Below are 19,642 nucleotides of genomic sequence, written 5' to 3'. Positions count from 1 at the left end.
CACACACACACACACACACACACACACACACACACACACACACACACACACACACACATATCATTTGGTTGAAATCAACTCTAGTGTGGGACCAACCTAGCTTCGCTCGCTTCGCTTGGATAAATATGTCACATAAATATTGATTCATATCCATAGCATGTGTCAAAATTGTTTTGTACTGTTCAAAGTTATTAAAAAAATATCCAAAAAATCTAACCAGGCTTACTAACTCGCTCCCGTGTTTACGATGTGTAGTTTGCCCACAATCGATGTCAAATGCATCATAAGGCCATATAATGACGATATGTCGCCATGCGCGGACCATATACATGCATTGTCAGGCAGCTTAGCGATATGATGGGGACCGACTTGACAAAAGTGTCAAACTTTGTGAGGCAATTCTGTAGACCCTACTTATTAATTTTTTGCTAGGCCCCATCAAATTTGGCCAATGCAGCCCAGTCATGTGACGTCATCAATTTTTCCATAGCATTAATAGAGGAAAATACTGCATATACATGTCTAAGCAAGATGTTTTAAAAATGTAAAGGCAATATGATCAATTCAATGAATAAAATCAGAAAAGGATACATTTCAAATAATTTTTTAATCAATAAACATTCATATTTTTGCGAGATATTTGTTTATGGTTTGACAAAACTCGAAAATAAGGCCCAAAAAATCATGTCGCGACATTGTACGTAACTTGCTTCCATAGTATCAGTGAACATGACAATTAAACATTAATTTGTTTCAGAAATATTAGTGTTTATAACTGCTTATTCAGCCCCTTAAAGTTTTCAACATTTAGGAAAACGTCTTTAAAGCAATTCTGGCATGTACATCGGCAACCGCAGCTGGTACGAGTATGTGGATATCCATTGATCTATTTGTCACAGCTGCACTTGCACCGTCTTGTGCATTGCCATCCAGCTTTCCTGCAACCACATGTGGTGCCACATCCTCTTGCACCCTTGCATGCACATTTGACTAGTTGGCTGCAAGCTTCAGATGCTATTGGCAGTGTCGTCCAAAAAGGGAGCCAAGCCTTGCTGTCCTTGTCCAGAGTCAAAAGTCAAGTCAAGTCAAACAATTTATTTACCAAATGCAAAGCACAGGATTTTGTTATGGTGTATGCATAAAACATTCACACTCTAGCCCCATCCCTCTCAGCTGGCTGGTTTTGTCATACAGGACAACTGTGAAGCGTTCCAGCAATTTGAAGTGGTGGCTGTTCAACTCCATGGCAACGAAAGGATTCTCTGCAATGAACCTAAAGGCCTCTGTTGCTGCAGGATAACATTTCCATGCAGCCCATGCAGACAGTTTTCCTTTGCCAAACAAGGCAGGGACCGTGTCGCAACCGGTGAAGCTGAGGAAAGTGGGGAGGGCTGTAGACTTTTCCTCTTCAAGGGCGGGAGCAATGGCATTGATGTGAAAGTACGTGAAATTCTTTCCTGTGCTGAAAGCAATCCAAATCTCTGCCGCTGGACACATTGCTTGAAGCTTGCGGAAATTTCCAATGATGATGACGATGACGTCAGTGTCCACAGTGCAAACTAAGCAAGCACAGGACCCAGTCTGCAGTTAATTTTTTAGATGCAGCAGTATCTTTGTGTCTGCTTCCTCATGATCATTGTCTGGCTTCAGTAAAGTAGACCCGATCCGATTTCCGATGTTCCAATGACCTCAAAATGCCGGGCATACATATGTTAAAGCGTAATTGGGCCATAGGTAGCGACGTCTTTGTCTTTCTAAGTCTTGCGGAGTTCTTTTTGCGACTTTCATGGTAAGTTATTTCCTTGTTCGCTTCTTCAGGGGGGACTGTACGTACGTGCTATTTGTCATTGCCGCAGCTTATTCCCCCATATACTCTGTCCGGTTGTTGTTGAATTTATACCATGCGTCCCAACAACTGTTGTCACTGGGGCTGGCCCAGGAATTAAAGGGTCAAGAGAACATTTGAGAGCGGCGATTGCGATTATAGGGCTACCTTCTACATGACTACTACATCGGCACCATCGTCCTTCTCAGTATAGGCATACTCAACAGCTTGGCAATCATGGTGGCCAGTATGCGCGGCACCATTCGTGACAGTCGAACAAATTGCTGGAACGCTTCACAGTTGTCCTGTATGACAAAACCAGCCAGCTGCGCTCTGTTGATGAGGCCCACAGAGAGCTGTTTTGCCACAGAGACAAGATGATGATGGAAGCCCTTCCTCCCACACAGGGAGCATTATTACAGCATTCAAACCGTGCTGTCTACCAGGCAAGCATTTGGACCACTGCTGACCAGGCCCAGCAGCAAGCACCATCTCCAGAGGGATGGGGCTGGACTCTGGACAAGGACAGCAAGGCTTGGCTCCCTTTTTGGACGACACTGCCAATAGCATCTGAAGCTTGCAGCCAACCAGTCAAATGTGCATGCAAGGGTGCAAGAGGATGTGGCACCACATGTGGTTGCAGGAAAGCTGGATGGCAATGCAAAAGATGGTGCAAGTGCAGCTGTGACAAATAGATCAATGGATATCCACATACTCGTACCAGCTGCGGTTGCCGATGTACATGCCAGAATTGCTTTAAAGACGTTTTCCTAAATGTTGAAAACTTTAAGGGGCTGAATAAGCAGTTAAAAACACTAATATTTCTTAAACAAATTCATGTTTAATTGTCATGTTCGTTGATACTATGGAAGCAAGTTACGTACAATGTCGCGACATGATTTTTTGGGCCTTATTTTCGAGTTTTGCCAAACCATAAACAAATATCTCGCAAAAATATGAATGTTTATTGATTAAAAAATTATTTGAAATGTATCCTTTTCTGATTTTATTCATTGCATTGATCATATTGCCTTTACATTTTTAAAACATCTTGCTTAGACATGAAAATGCAGTATTTTCCTCTATTAATGCAATGGAAAAATTGATGTCGTCACATGACTGGGCTGCATTGGCCAAATTTGATGGGGCCTAGCAAAAAATTAATAGGTAGGGTCTACAGAATTGCCTCAAAAAGTTTGACACTTTTGTCAGATCTGTCCCCATCCGGTCAAAAAATCGACGTAAGCTGCCTAGCTATACAGCTTGTTCTAGCCTCTGAAAAAGTGAGGATGTCAACAAAGACGCGGAGTTATTTCCCTTGCGTCAACGTTACCTCTGTTGGCAAATCTATAAATAGGACGATCTAGATCAAAATTCAAATTCAAATATCTCAACATTTAAGGGGTCCTAGACCACAATATCTTGCAGGGAACTTAATTTAGCATGTCTCCAGCTGTGGGTAAAGCAATTAGCGTGAATAGTCATCAGCTTTCTATGCCTTTAAGCTTGTCGAATTCAAACCACGGGCAAACGGGTTCGAAGTGCAAGCTGAAGAAAACGAGACAACTGAAGAAAATTATCAATTGAAGATATAAATGGTAGAACGCATCGATGCGATCTTGCAGCGATTGAATCTTTGGTGACCAGTACCAGCTATTTGTAATAAAATGACTGTGTTTAAAACGTAACGATGACCTGACAATGCATGACATCAACACACGCGCAACACCTGGGAAGCATTTTTTGATAAATGGCCGTCTACAAGCGTTGACAACATTTGGCATGAAGAGACACGAATTCCTCTTTGACAGAAGAGCAGAGTATCCCCCTTGAAATACATCGATCTGATTGGTTGGTTGCCCGCTGCATTGACACTGCACGCGTCAAAAATAGGAATGATTGCATTCTTCGGCTGCACAATGGCGTCACAAATTTTGTTTTTTTCCACAGCCCACTACACGCTGCGTGAAAAATACCCAGGCCAAGTACTCGTCATAATCCCCATTGCAGTATGCAGCGCAGCTGACGCTGAGCAGGTGTATTTTTCCCTTAACCAACTTATTGCTTAAAACCGCATACCTGAATACGAAGCTGGGACCCACCCACAGCCCATCGGAAGACAAGTGTCGCTTCGGCCTAAGTGAGAATCAAAACTCTTGAGGACAATTTAGAGATTACAACTGCATACTTGAATACGAAACTGGGACCCGCCCTCAACCCATCGCAAGACAAATATCGCTTCGGCCTAAATTAGAGTTGAGACTCTCTGGGACTGCGGAACGTTTTTTGTTATAATCCCTGTTAGTTCAGTCCACAGGGCAGAGTCTCGTATAACATTTTGACTCTCAAGTCGGTTAGTTTGCCAAGACTCCGGAAGACAGTTTAGAGCTTAGAACGGCACATTTAGGAACCTACGCTAATTATGATGACGCGAGCTTCCATTCAAATTAACTTAGGCAACGATGGTTCGATGACGTCATCCAATAGTCACATCACAGAAGGAAATGTACAAATGCTGAACGTAGCCCATTTTAGCTCGACTTATTAGACAGATAGGCTTGAGAAGAATGATAATAACAAAGTTATTAACAGAATGCAGACCTCAATGATCGTGAGAACGCACAATTTGTTGTTTTCTGATGGTTATAACCGGAAGTATCTTTCGATAATGGGGCAGACAACTCCCGTAAACCCCTTCAGGCTTACTTCCCTTCTTTGTTGTCGTTAGTGCCTGTCAAATGGTTGTGTGATGTGTCTAGTGTGTTGGCGAAGTGTTTTGTGCTTGTCACCTCTCGCTTTCAGCCCTCACCGCTGGCTAGCACCGTCCTTTTCAGGACAACGCGAAAAGAGAGCAGCTTGCGTCAGTCTCTCCTGCCAGTACATAACCTCTCCACAGCAAGCCCTTTGTAGTGCCTCCATCGTGGCGACAGGCGTGAACTGGGTACTGAAAGGCCCCAGGCTGAACTACAAGGACTCGGAGGAGGTTGGCCCCTAGACGTGTGGCATGCAGGCCCACCGGCGTGTGGATACGCCCTGGTGCCCACGAACCAACCCCCAACTATGGGTTAAATAGCCGGGCAGGACAGGCTCGTCAACCCTGGAAGGCAGCTGTCCTAGGAGAAGATCACTCCAAAATTAAAACGAGGGCAGAGGAGGCTCACTATCCCTGCAAGGAAACTCCTCTAGGAGAAGGACCACTCCAAATTTAAACCCACGTAGTCCCCCGAAGACGGAAGACATCGGCCATTAGGCGGGGAGCAGACCGGATGTCTACGCTTACTACGACAAATGATTGTGTCTAGGTCGAATGTTCGTGATGGTGTCGCCTCTATGGAACCCAGCCAGGTAGAGGCGGTGCCGGGCTCTATGCCTCAAAGGAGCCCACCCCCAGCGACTGGCAGCTCCCACCCTTCTGAGATCGCCAGGGAAGGACGGAGTAATGCGACTGGCAACTTCACCCTTATGCATTGGAACGCAGAGGGAGTGAGAAACAAAAAACAAGACCTTCAACAATTCCTGAAGACCCACAGCATCGACATCTGCTGCGTCCAGGAAACTCATCTGAATGAGAACCACCGCTTCACAATGAGAGGGTATGAAAGCTTCCGTTTGGACAGAGCCGGTGGACCCAAAGGCGGCGTTCTCACGCTTGTTAAAAACACCATCCCAGCAGCTGAAGTCTACAGGTCGAACGATGACTCCTCGGAACTCCTGGGGATCAAAGTTTTCACCGAGGACAAAGCAATGACCTTCTTCAACCTCTACTCCCCTCCGACCAAACCTCTGCATCTTCAGCATCTTCAGCCTGCCTCCGAACATTGGCTCATTGCAGGAGATTTTAACAGCCACTCTCCTAGTTGGGGCTATGCTGAACTGGACAGGAAGGGTGAAGACCTTGAAGACTGGATGTTTGAAAACAACCTGATCCTCCTGAATAGACCGGATGACCCTCCCACCTACTACTCCAGGTCCTGGCGCACCACTAGCACCCCAGACTTGGCCATCGCTACAGACGATATTGCCAGCATCGCACAGCGAGAGGTGAACCAGCAGCTTGGAGGAAGCGACCACAAACCAGTCATCATCCAACTTCAAGAACAAGTGAGAACCACCAGACAGAAACTGAAACCAAGCTGGAACTATAAGAAAGCCAGATGGAACGATTTTGAACGAAAACTGGATGAGAACTGCAGGAAACTAGATCTCCAAGACGAAAACCTGAACGACCAAGCGGAACACTTCACAGCAGCTGTCCTGAAAGCAGCAAAAAAGACCATACCTAGGGGACGACGCCGCGACTACAAGCCTGGATGGAATGACCATCTTCAACAACTTCATGATGCTGTCTGCACAGCCAGAGAAGCCATGGAGGAAAACCCAACTGATGAACTTGTGACAGCCCACAACAAAGCCAAAGCCGAATTCACCAAGGTGAAACTACAGCAACTCAGAAACAGCTGGCATGAGAAAACACAGTCCCTTAGCATGGATAAAGACACCTTCAAACTGTGGCAGCTCACCAAAACTCTGAACAACGACCGACCAGAGAAGAGACAGACAGTCTTAGAAGCCAACGGAGAGTTTCAGACGGGCAAAATAGCAGCAAACACCCTTGCCAGGATGTACCAACAAGACAGCACAGTAACTTTGCCCAGAGAACGAACCAGAGCAGTACGAGAGCAGCTTCAACAGACTCTCATTCACGACAAGGCCAACAGTTGCATGTCTTCTGCACTCCGTATGGATGAGCTCGAGGAAGCCATCAGAGCCTTGAAATGCAAGAAAGCTCCGGGTCCAGACGGCATCAGCAACGACATGATAAAGCACTTTGGAAACAACGCCAAGCACGCCCTGCTGAAACTCTTCAACCACTCTTGGAGATCTGGTGCAGTTCCTTCTTCATGGAAAAGGGCACACGTCATTCCAATCCTCAAGAAAGGAAAAGACCGAAAGAGCCCAGCAAGCTACAGACCCATCAGCCTACTTAGCTGCCTAGGAAAGCTGATGGAGAGGATCCTGAACCGCAGACTCATATGGCATCTGGAGTCCAACAACATCCTTGCCGCCACTCAGACAGGCTACAGAGGCCAAAGAAACACCGAGGACCAGCTGACGCTCCTGGCGCAAGACATAGAAGATGCGTTTCAGCAGAAGCACAAAGTGGTCGGCGTCTTCTTCGATCTCTCGAAAGCCTTCGACAGAGTGTGGAGGGAAGCCCTGCTCCTGAAAGTGCGCCAGAGCGGCGTCACAGGGAGGATGTACACATGGGTCAAATCCTTCCTTCACGAAAGGTCGGCAAGAGTTGTCCTGGATGGCTACCACAGTGTGAGCGTCAAGATGAGGGAAGGTGTGCCTCAAGGCGGAGTAATTTCACCCACGCTCTTCCTCATCTACATAAATGACATCACCAGCGCCATCCCTCGCCATGTCTCCAACACGCTTCACGCAGACGATCTAGCCATCTGGAGCAGCGCTGAACACACCACCTCAGCCGCTCACCGAATCCAGGACGGTGTGAAGCGCATCCACCAGTGGACCGAAGACTGGGGACTACAGCTCAACAGAGTCAAGTCCGTTGCGACCGTCTTCTCCCTGTCCACATCCAAAGAAAAGGTCAACCTCAAGTTGGGAGAGTCGGCTCTACCACAGGTCGAAACGCCTACCTTTCTCGGCGTCAAGCTGGACTCCCGCCTCACCTGGAAACCACACCTTGAGGAGATCGAGGCGAGAGGCATACGACGACTCGCAATCATGAGAAAGCTCTCAGGAACAACATGGGGCGCCAACTCCCAAATCCTGAAGACAGTGTACACTGGGGCGGTGAGGCCTGTGTTGGAGTATGCATCAAGCTCCTGGAACACAGCAGCCAGGACCAACAAGGCACGACTGGACCGAGTCCAAAACCTCGGCTTGAGGACTGTCCTTGGAGCGATGAAAACCACTCCCATCTCTGAGATGCAGAAGGTGGCCAACATCGAACCGTTGGAAGACAGACGACAGGCAAAGCTTCTGATACAAGGAGAGAAGCACAAGAGACTCGAGAGCCATCCGCTCCACAACAAGTTCCAAGCTCTCACCAAGAACCGCTTGAAGCGCCAGAGCCCCAACCATCAGCTGAAAGCACAGCAGAGGGAGAATGCTGACATCCTTCAACCCAGCCCTGACCAGTGCGAGAGGCTCAATCCAAAGCCGTGGTCTCCCCAGAGTCAGAGATTCCATGTAAGGATGTCCATTCCTGGCATCTCTGGAAAACAGCAACAGAGTGATGCAGCCCTCCGCTCCCTTGCCCTGGAAGAAATACACAGGAGGTACCCAGCCAGCAAGTGGACCCACGCTTATACAGATGGTTCGGCAGAGTGCGCAACCAAGAACGGAGGAAGTGGCGTCTTCATTCAAATGCCAGGAAGACCCCCAGAGACACTGACCACACCATGTGGTGTTCTCTGCTCCAACTTCAAAGCAGAAGTTGTTGCCCTCCATACAGCTGCAGACTTCCTCACCTCTCTTGAGGAAACCCCACCCAAGGTTGTCTTCCTCTCTGACTGCCTGTCCGCACTACAAGTCCTCACAGCCCCTGCAGAACACCTCGTGGAAGAGCTGAAGAAGTCCCTGAACGATTTGTCCCAGAAAGCCTCCGTAGTTCTGCAGTGGATTCCAGCGCACTGCGGCATCGCTGGAAATGAGAAGGCGGATGGTCTGGCCAAAGATGCAGGAAGACAGGAACAACCAGAAACCAGCCTGTCCTTCCGAGAGACCAAAACCCTCATCAAGCATCGCTGGAAAACAGCATTCAAAGAAAGAAACGGAGGCTACAAGCCAGACCAAGACCCCATCCACCGCCTCAGCCGTGCAGAGCAGACTGCCATCTTCCGGCTGCGTACAGGGCACTGCGGCTTTAAAGCGCACCTGAAAAGGATCGGCGTAGCAGAGTCGGCATTGTGCGATTGTGGGGCGGCCGACCAGACAGTAGAACATGTATTGAATACATGCACAAACTTCACTCTGCTGCGGAACCAGATCTGGCCAGAAGGAGCTACACTGGAGACCAAGCTCTGGGGAACGTCAGAAGACCTGAAAGCGACGTTCCAGTTCACGACAGCAGCGGAACTACGACCCTAGACACAACCGTCGAACGCAGAAGAAGAAGTTGTCGTTAGTTTAATGGCAGACTAACACTAACACTGGAATTTTGAATGGCCTCGAGTTGTTATAGGCTTTGTTGGTCTGATTTTCCGCTTGTTCTTCTCTGCGGGTGTGAGAAAACTTTCTGGGGGTATGGCTGGTATTAACCCTCCAGCTATCTTGTACAGCATCGTCAGGCGAAGTTGTCTACGCCGGTCAGCAAGTGCTGAGTCTGATGCAGTGATGGCAAGTTCAGTCTCTGCAGCATCTCTGTGACGCAACCGGGTTTTCTCCATGGATCTGTAATATTTGCAGGTAAATCTCGCTGCTTTGTGTTGAATCTTCTCGATTTTGTCGGTATCCAGTTTTAAATATATGGGTTTACGGGAGTTGTCTGCCCCATTATCGAAAGATACTTCCGGTTATAACCATCAGAAAACAATAAATTGTGCGTTCTCACGATCATTGAGGTCTTCATTTTGTTAATAACTTTGTTATTATCATTCTCCTCAAGCCTATCTGTCTAATAAGTCGAGCTAAAATGGGCTACGTTCAGCATTTGTACATTTCCTTCTGTGATGTGACTATTGGATGACGTCATCGAACCATCGTTGCCTAAGTTAATTTGAATGGAAGCTCGCGTCATCATAATTAGCGTAGGTTCCTAAATGAGAACGGCATACTTGAATACGAAGCTGGGACCCGCCCTCAGCCCATCGCAAGACAAGTATCGCTTCGGCTCTAAGTGAGAGTCTGGAATAACTTTTTGACCCGTAGGTCGGTTAGTTTGCCAAGACTCTCTCGAACCTCAAAAACCAACAGCTTATAATGTATATACCTTTCATGACTGTCCCCGACGTCACAGCTAAGGAACCAATGAAAACGTCGCTCCGGGACCACATACAAAATGGGGAGGGAGGTGGAGAGTTTCGAGGCTGCTATCAGCCTCCTTACTAGCTACAGTTAAAATCCCTCAAAAATACACAAAAACTCCTCCACTAAGAAAACTACATAACAAATTCTACAAAGAAATACATCACTAAACTGAAAATTCTACGACGCATCATTTGACACCAAACACTCCTTGGTAATCAAAACTGCGAACAAAGTACAAAACCTCTGACCACTACCTCGCAAAATAGTCGTGTCACAACAAAAACTGCATGCAGTTACGAGTTAACTATACTGTTCAAAAAAAGAAACGCATAGTTGCTACTTGCCAAATTTGTTTTATTTTTCGAAAAAATTAACAGAAAATCCAATATTTAGATTATTTGTTTGAAATTTGGTATGGACACAGTTGAATGCACACACAGTTCATTTGCATCTTCAAATCAATCAGTCAATCAATACGATTGGGTGCCGAGGCTGTCAAGTCAGTAGGGGGTGTGACTGCCTTGAGCAGCAACAACTGCCCGGCACCTTCTGGGCATGGACTGGATCAGATGCCGGATATCTTGCTGTGGGATGGTGTCCCACTCCTCCTGAAGTGCCTGCAATAGATCGCGGTGATTTGCCGGCGCTTCTTCTCGCCTGCGCACACGTCTGTCCAATTCATCCCAGAGGTGTTCTATCGGGTTCATGTCTGGCGACATGGATGGCCAGGGAAGCACCTGGACATGGTGGTCGGTGAGGAACTGGGTGGTGAGTCGTGCTGTGTGCGGGCGAGCGTTGTCCTGCTGGAATATGGCATCCTGGTCAGCCAGAAGAGGAAGGGCGTGTGGGCGCAGAATTTCCTCCACGTATCGCTGGGCAGTTATGCGCCCTTGGACGTGCACCAGGGGTGCTCCTTCCAGCGGTATTGATCGCCCCCCACACCATGACGCCTCCACCACCATGAACGGGTGCCTCATCCACACAGTTGGGCGCGTAACGTTCGTTTACTCTCCGGTAGACCCTCCTCCGACCATCATGTCGCTGGAGCAGGAAGTAGGACTCGTCGCTGAACCACACGTGTCTCCAGTGATTCCGGACGGTCCAGCGAAGGTGCTGGTTGCCCCACTGAACTCGGTTCTGGCGATGGCGGCGGGTAAGGACAGCTCCTCTGTGAGGTCTGCGAGCTCTCAAACCAGCTTCATGCAGGCGGTTCCGCACGGTCTGGTCCGATAATCGGTGTGGCCCGGGGAGAGCCTGGACAGAAGATGAGGCCGACAGGAAACGATTCTGGAGGTGGCGGAGCCGTATGAAGCGGTCGTGAGCAGCAGTTGGTCTTCCCGCTCGTGGCAAGTCAGCAACGGAGCCAGTGGCTTGAAACCTGACCCACAGTCTACTGATGGTGCTCTGGGACACGTGGAAGTGCCTGGCGATTGCACTTTGACTTTGGCCTGCTTGTAAACGACCCAATACAATTTGGCGGTCTTCTCTGCTCAATCGGGCCATCTTTCGTCGCTGAATTGTCGTCCGATTTCTTTGTGGCGAACAATCCGCTTTTATGGGTTTTGGAAGACATGGTGAGAGCTCAATATTCCCCGAGTTTCACGAGATTACACTGAAGCATGACGAGTGGTCATGCCAAATGAGCAATTTTGACATTGTAGCCACTGATAACGCATGCGTCACGTGCAGAGCTCACTTGTGGCAATGGACGAAAGGTCAACGACCAGATAAACATTTTCTGCAGTTTGGTGGATATCCTTGTAGCCATATAACTAAATTAACCAAATATTACAAGCTATGCGTTTCTTTTTTTGAACAGTATACAATCAAACACATTGTATATTCAACAGATCTCTGTCGTATGCAAATAATAAACATAAAGTCTACATTCTACTAGACAAATGAATACATAATACATATGTCTATGGAAAACATGGGTAAAAGAAAGATTGATAAAACAAACCCAAGAAAAGAGAGAGAGAGAGTAAGATAGAGTGATTGCGTGCATATGTGAGTGCGTGTGTGTGTGTGTGTGTGTGTGTGTGTGTGTGTGTGTGTGTGTGTTTGTCTGTGTGTAACAAGTATTATTACCAAAAGCACAACAACTTCAAAGTACAGAATCAGAACAAAAAGGGGGGTAAAGTGGAATGAGAGGGGAAGAGGGGGGGGGGGGGGAGCGAGGGATGGGTGGAGAAAAGACAATGGCTGCCCTTACTACCCATACTAACCTCAGTGTCATGGCAAACAAAACGAGGGGCGGGGATAGCGACACGAGAGCTGACCGAGGGGTCAGACAAACAGTACTCTGTCCGCTCTGTAGCGGCACGGCAGGGAAAGGTTACGTGGGGAGAGGGGGGGAAGGGGGTTCGCAGACTGGCCCCTCCGTCCTCTAAAATGAATCTATAGTCTGTTCGGCACCATCGGTGTCGGAGCCAATTAAATTCTACAGCGTAAGCATAATACGAACTTTACCACCGTTGCTAAAACAATGGGAAGGACTGGACTCGACCTATTTCCAAACCCTTTACTAAGAGAAAGTGCAAATCCGATTTTAGAGTGCGCATGTCCTGGTACACAGTTTCAAGACTAACCTAGATAATATATTCTGCTCTCTACGCCTTCTCTTCTCTCTCACTTTAGAAACTTTAACAAGAAATTAAAATTGTATATGGAGAAAACACAAATTATTCCCCAAGTCGCTTTTCTCCACAGATGTGAGGGTGCACGTATGGATATGTGTGTTTTGGGTAATGTGTGAATTGATGTGTACGTTATGTGTTTATATGTTTTCAGAGTGTGATTTTATGTGATGTTATTTTGTACGCGAGCCAATAACAAAATTCTGTTTGTGGTATGATACTGCTTATTTCCCCCTCTGCTTCTTTACCTCTGTAAAGTTGTAGAGCTAGTTATTTTTCGATAATGACCCAGCAACCAAACAAATAACGACCCAGCAACAGCCTGAATCCTCGATAGTGCAATGGTTTGAGAAGTTAATCTGTTTCGGTACTACTTTTTGCGACTGAAAAGTTCCGAACGCTCTAATTGGGAAGTTAAGAGTAGAAATAATTAGTATTTAGTGTAGGAGGAGGATTGGGGTGGGTAGGGAGGGGGTGGGTATGGTTTACTTTGAGCAGGTCGGTTTCAGTTTTAATAAACAATTCTAGAGAATTGTGTATCTTATATTTGAGTCTTACGTGTTTTAGACATTGATGCATTTAATAGTTTTAACGAGTTGCCTTTTGTTTTATCATTCTGGTGTTTATCTAGATGTGGTGTGTATCTTATAAGAAGTTCTTAAAAGTTCGAAGTTATTTTAGCATATAGGTTTTTTTTATGGTCTTAACAGTTAAACATGTATTACGTTATCATTAAGATTCATGCTTTGTTAGCAATAAGCAGTTGTTTTAATCAGTCTGGTTTTCTCTTGTTTTCATCTTATGAACATTCTAAATGTTAGACTAACTTATTGTCTTGTACAGAATGGTGCTATACTGAATGAAAGAGTGTGACATGAAGTTCTTGTACATCATTGTAAAGAGTGTGAATGACGTTTTAGTTTAGATGTCAAGCGCTTAGAGCAAGCCTTTTTAACGAAAGTTTTTGATTTAGCGCTATATAAATGTTCTTCTTCTTCTTCTTATTATTATAATGTACGAAGTATACATCTCTGGAGGAAACAATACAAACATACCGCATTTAGATTAACAACTACAGGCCTGAACACATGAATCTCCATATAAAATCCATGAGTTCGATTGTTTTCTGAATCTAGATCTGCCGTGCTCAAACGTTCATCACAAGCAATTTCCCAAGGCAAGTAACTCATACTTTGTCTAGCGACAAGAGTAGTTCCCCTTCTTTTCACTCAGTTTCTTCGACAACAGACTGCAATCCGACGGTCAGTTTTCAACAATATTTCATTTAATAAACAGATCACACGCAACCAAATGCACCCATCTCATCAATTTAAACAACATAAAGCGGTTTCATACACTATTTTCCCCAGAAAACTGAACTTCATACAGTTTTTGACGTTGGAACACGGGTGCAAAAGTTCGTCTGCTAGTCCCATTTGACGAAAGAACATTATCCTAAGCGATACCAAAACATATACAGAACACACAATATCTGCCTTTGCCGCCACAGCAGAATGACAGCATATCTGTGTACTTGATTTTAGTCCAAAATAGGAAAACTGACAAGAAATGTTAACAGAATGGAATGATTTGCACGGAACTATACAACCGCGCATTAATCGATCGCCTGCGCAGGTGTTGAGTTGAGTGAGTGATTGAGTTGAGTTGAGTGATTCGTTGAGTGAGTATTAATCGATCGCCTGCGCAGGTGTTGAGTTGAGTGAGTGATTGAGTTGAGTTGAGTGATTGGTTGAGTGATTAGGATTCGATCAAACTTTCGCACAAAAACTCCTGTTTTCTTTGAATAACTGAAGAAAGGAGGAATAAAGAGAAGCTCGCATTTTCCATGATCCGCTAACTTCGACCATTATTTTTAATAATCACTGAGACTCGGCATGTAACCGCTACATAATTGACACGCGAACAAAAAAGAAAGAAAAATCAGTACATCACTATCAATGTTAATAGATGCATTCCTGCAGCTGCTTCAAGGGAAAATTTCAAGGGGTATCCAAATTACCTGTGGGTGCGGTTGAATATAATAGGCTTGAAGTTTGCTGGTAATACTCATGCTCATACTCATAACATTTTATTGATCCAACAAAGGAAATTAAATTGGTCATCAGCACATATAGGACATTAATTTCTGTAAAAAATTCCATTTCAAACGGCAGAAATTAATATGTAAAGCGCGGAGAGCACAGCTGTGGTCGCGCTATATAAACTCCCCATAATAATAATAATATACTTTGTTGAAAACGACAACAATTGCCTTAGTTCAATCACAGTACAGAGATCGATCATTGCTACGGAACCACACAACTGGCTAAAAGGGAGTGATTAATTGCAGCAAGTATAAAAAGGACGCTGAGATTCATGCCCTGAATCCATTGCAGCCTGAGGAAGGACCAGGGAAGTCAGGTCATCTCACTCCACCAAAGCTCAGGTATAACATCAAACCTTTTCTCTCTTCATTTTGCAGTCTTTAGTTTTGAATGCTTCAGTTTGCGACGAAATCTGTTCTGTTTTGATTTCGCTGTTGGTTGAACAGAAGACAGTTTCACACTGAGTGAGGACTATTGCTGTGTAGAGATTACTTTCTGGTGGAAATATTGAAAGAAAAAAAGATTATGCTTTTTCTGTTTTGATGTCACTGTTTGTTTTACTGAACATAGAGGAAGCATGTCGCATAACAGCTTAATGTAAGTCTCGAATGACTTATGAGTCCGTGTGTATTTTATGACATGTGATAGCTCAAATCACCGAACGTTTGAAGGCAATGCGGTGCGGAGTTTCAGAAATGTACCGTTTTTTGTCTCATTACACGCTAAAACGGATTCAAAAACAGCCTTTGATTGCTTCCGCGAGTCTGTTCGAGGGACCAATATTAACTAAGACGCAAAAAAAAAATGTTTCCACGTCCCAAGACCTTTAGGCTACTGTTATAGTCGTTATCAAAACGTATCTTCCAAAAACAGTGACACTGAATCCCTGCGTGACGTAAGTGTGAAAAGCCACATGAACTGAATCAAGATGCGTTGCGCAAGTAGTTTTTATTCTATTTATCTTTAATAAAATTTCAATGATTTACTTGTTTCCGCATTGCACAAGAATGTGCATAATCAAACCGAAACCATGTAGCTATCGCGTATCTATAGGAAATCGGTTGTTCAATGGTTTTTGTACCGTTTTCAGTTTTACCGTGACACTATAACTCTTTGAAGAGATGGCACAACTTTTATCGGAAGAACTTGTTAGTTTCCACAAAAGTAAACTTCCTTCGGTGAACAAATGCTTTCATCCTACAACGAAGTAATACTTGTACTTTTTGTTTGTGTATTGTTATAACAGACATAATTCTGAATTTGTATGTTTATTCCCAATTTCGGATATCTGAGGTTACCCTCTGTAAATGACAACATGCTTAAAATTGGTAAAATTAGAGAAAGAAAAAATATCTGAAACGTCGACGAAAATCATGGTAGCCATGAAATTATTCAAAACAGATTGATACAAACAATTCCCCGCAATGGGCGTCTGGCTGCCTGAATGGCGAGGTAAAAATTGTCATACACGTACAAATCCACTCGTGCAAAAACATGAGTGAACGTGAGAGTTTCAGCCCATGAACAAAGATCTTTGTGACATTGGCGAAGGCTTTAATTTCGCCAACCAAAAGTGGTTTAACACTGGCAAGCGGCGAGGAGCAAGGGGCAAAAGCCTATCAATGTACTGTACGAATACCATTTTGTCAAAAGCACCTTGGCGTGATCGCTGTGTGGCCGCTCAGTTTTAACAGAACCAATCTTTACCAAATACTCAGGGCATTTGAACATGAGCACTGATCACGAAATGATTAACTAGTTTTCCAACGACATTCTCAGCGTTTAAAATTCAAAGAAAAGATACATACTGGCCAATGTTTTCGAAATCTTGTAAAATCGCAGTGCTAGCGTTGAACTGACGTCGATATGACTCGTCATTAGTAATAACGGGTTTCCCCAGACACGCGTGTTACTACGAATGATTTACTACACTTACTTTTTGGCTCACGAAGTACCTCATAACTCATAACTCATAACATTTTATTGATCCAACAAAGGAAATTAAATTAGTCCGATCAGCACATATAGGTCATTAATTAATAACTATAAAAGAATAAAAGAAGAAAATTCATAAAACCCATGATATAAAAATACCCTTTTTTCTTGCACACCTGACACACCGACACACCAATACACATGCATACATGCCTACATACATACCTACATACATACATACATACATACATACATTCCGAAGTGTAGCCTATGCGATCGTAACTTTGTCTGTCTGAGCGTTTGTGCGTGTGTGTGCTGTGTGTGTGTGTGCGTGTGTATGTCTGTGGTAGAAACTTTAACATTTCCGAGTCTATGTGTGAGTGGTTATCCAAGACTATGGATAAAGCTCGCATAAGATTACGTCACGGTCAAAAGTGTTTGACGTCAATTAATGCATCATGACGGCATGCCTCCCTGTAGTCTTTCTCTCTCGCGTGGTGTGTGTGGTCTCGGTCATTGTTATTTTGAGCGGGCCGAGACTATTTGGCAGTCGTGTCCCTGTAAGTAGGCTACATGCAGACAGACAGATCTAGATCTAGTGTCTCTCTTTCTTGCACAGTGTCACCTAAGCTTACTGTGTGTGTGGGTGTGTATGTGTGACGGAGTGATTGAGTTTGTGTTACTGTTTGTCTATTTCTTACGTGAGCCTTGAAGGCTTCGCCTCTTGTTTTTTTTCATTTTTTTTTCATTACTTTATTGTCCCATCGCTGGGAAATTCGGGTCGCTTCCTCCCAGTGGAAAGCTAGCAGCAACGGAGTCGCGCTACCCAGGTGTCTGCGTGTTTAGGTGTATTCAGCCACCTGCACTTATGGCAGAATGACCAAGGTCTTTTACGTGCCATTGTGATGACACGGGGGTGGGACATGGCTTCCGTCTTTGGGTCTGCACATAAAGTTGACCCGTGTCCGTCCCGGCCCGAATTCGAACCTGCGACCTTTCGATCACAAGCCCAGTGCTCTACCAACTGAGCTACCGGGCCCCCCTACTTAATAAACGTTTAGAGCACTCTCATTCAACTGAATATCACTAATAACTTAGTCTCTGAATATGTGGAATGAATCATGCCACGATACGATAAGCACAAACGGTTTGGCAGTTACTGATGTCAGGAGAATATTTAGCATTCACTGGCCGCAATTAATCTTTCCCGAAGTCATGTATTGACCACTGTCATCATCCAATGTCAGAATTTAGCTCTCCTTCTCCATCAAAGTTATATTCCGGGTAGAAATCATCATAGTAAATGCGGCATCCAGACATGGCAAATAGCACGCTAAACAACGCTATTCAACATATATAAATAAGATAAATAGAGCTTAAACAATGACCACGAGTTGATTACTGGAAAATAAACCACGAGTGGTATTTGCAGCCGCTTGGTAATTCACGAGTGTGCGGAGCACACGAGTGAATTACCAAGCGGCTGCAAATACCCACGAGTGGTTTATTTTCCAGTAATCAACGAGTTGTCGTCATTGTTTAAGCTATTTATACAACGAACAACACGGGTCGAACATGCAGTCATGCAGACGACATTTTGTACGCAATTTCATTTCAGCCTAATCACTCAGAGTGTCAAATGCGCGTCATTCAAATAGTCCCTATTCTTTTACTTTATTCTTAGTCTCCGACTCGTCGGCATTATACTTGTCTGGTCTAAATATCAGACCCTATTGCTACGATTAAAACACAATAGCGTTTATATAGCTATTCTGACATTACATTCTGTGTTAAAATCATGTTTTTGTCAGCAACAAGGACCAGAATGGTCCATGTCGTTGATAGCAGACGACGGTTCCCTTTCCGCATGAAGCCACGAAAATAACCGAACATTGAAAAACCCACGGACATGTATTACGGAGAAAACGCGGGATAACTGGATGTTTAGCATTACGTCAATATGCTAGGAATCATATGACGTCATGACGTATCGTGCTTGCCTACGTAGATTGTATGTTCGAAAGTCTGACTTCTGTTGTGAATTCGCGTGGTGAAGACTGCGGTAAATCTGTAGCTGTAGATGATAAGAGAACAAGGACTGTCTCAGAAGAAACGACTAAATGTTTCAGACCGGTAACTTCATTTCAACATTGCACTATATAATGGACGTTCTATGTGACAGGAGAGTTTGCTGATTTTGTGTTAAACATTGGAGAGATCGTCTGCTAGAATCAGAGATAGGTCGCTTCAGATTGCAGCTTCTGGAAATTTGCAAGGTTTGTTGCCTGTTAAAGAAACTGGATTTTACACGTACAGTAAGCAACAACAAAAACACACACAAAGCAAATGGCATCGTCTGTCGACTAGTCACAGAAACAAACCTGGCGAGGTATGCGTGTACTTCATACACGTCAGCCATTGTTGTTACAGTTTTAGTCAACGTTGTACGTATTCTTCCGCAACAGGGTCCAATCGTCTGGGTTGCAAATGTTCTAAAAATAAATTCTAGTGTTGATTATTTTTTAGCCCTCTTTATTCTTACTTCGAATAATCCACGTGTGAGTTTTGGTGTAATCAAAGTAGTTCGTTCTAATTTCTCACTTGTCTATTTAAAAAATAATCAACTAGATTTAATCCACCCCTCGGTTGCATTGCAGGAGTTGTATAAATACAAATAACCATTATAGTCCACTGATGTGCGTTGTTGAAAGTCCTTACCAGCAGTCAATATTACCACCAGGAAATGCACGTATTCACAAACTGAACACGATACTGAAATAATATGACACCGACCTATACTTGTGTTTATTTGTTTGTTTACCACTTGATCACGCCACGAGATATATTTAGAAACAGCTCAACGACAGCGATATGGTTAAGTGCACAATTCTTTGGTGTCCTTATACAGCCGCACTCGCCTAAACGAAACACGCTTAAGCAAAACACTCGGATATCAGAAACCAAAACCAATTCCCCGCCAGACCCCCCTCTTTGTAAGACTATTTCTAATTCGGATAAGCCAAACTCTGTCAAAAAATAGCTAACTCAAACACGGACATCTCAAACGTGATTTTGACAGATAAGCCAAACTCTAAACACTGTCGGAGATACTTTTTGTTGTTGTTGTTGCTTGCTTGAAA

The 19,642-nt window shown here is 44.6% G+C and overlaps 1 protein-coding gene across 3 annotated transcripts in view; it reads right to left on the bottom strand.

Moving 5' to 3' along the window:
- The window catches only part of LOC138961557 (baculoviral IAP repeat-containing protein 3-like), a 76,110-nt gene extending 56,778 nt beyond the window's left edge, over positions 1 to 19,332 (bottom strand). For 2 of the 3 annotated variants that reach the window (XM_070333216.1, XM_070333218.1), the window contains exon 1: positions 16,376 to 16,494. The gene's annotated coding sequence lies outside the window, so the exon portion shown is untranslated. Of the gene's footprint in view, positions 1 to 16,375; positions 16,495 to 19,220 lie in introns of those variants that run through there. The other variant, XM_070333217.1, reaches the window with a different exon arrangement.
- Positions 19,333 to 19,642: the final 310 nt, after the last annotated feature.

This window comes from Littorina saxatilis, linkage group LG3 (genome assembly GCF_037325665.1).
Source record: "Littorina saxatilis isolate snail1 linkage group LG3, US_GU_Lsax_2.0, whole genome shotgun sequence".
Lineage (NCBI taxonomy): Eukaryota > Metazoa > Mollusca > Gastropoda > Littorinimorpha > Littorinidae > Littorina > Littorina saxatilis.
Note: the sequence above shows the minus strand (reverse complement) of the source record. Positions and strands in the feature narration are given on the sequence as shown.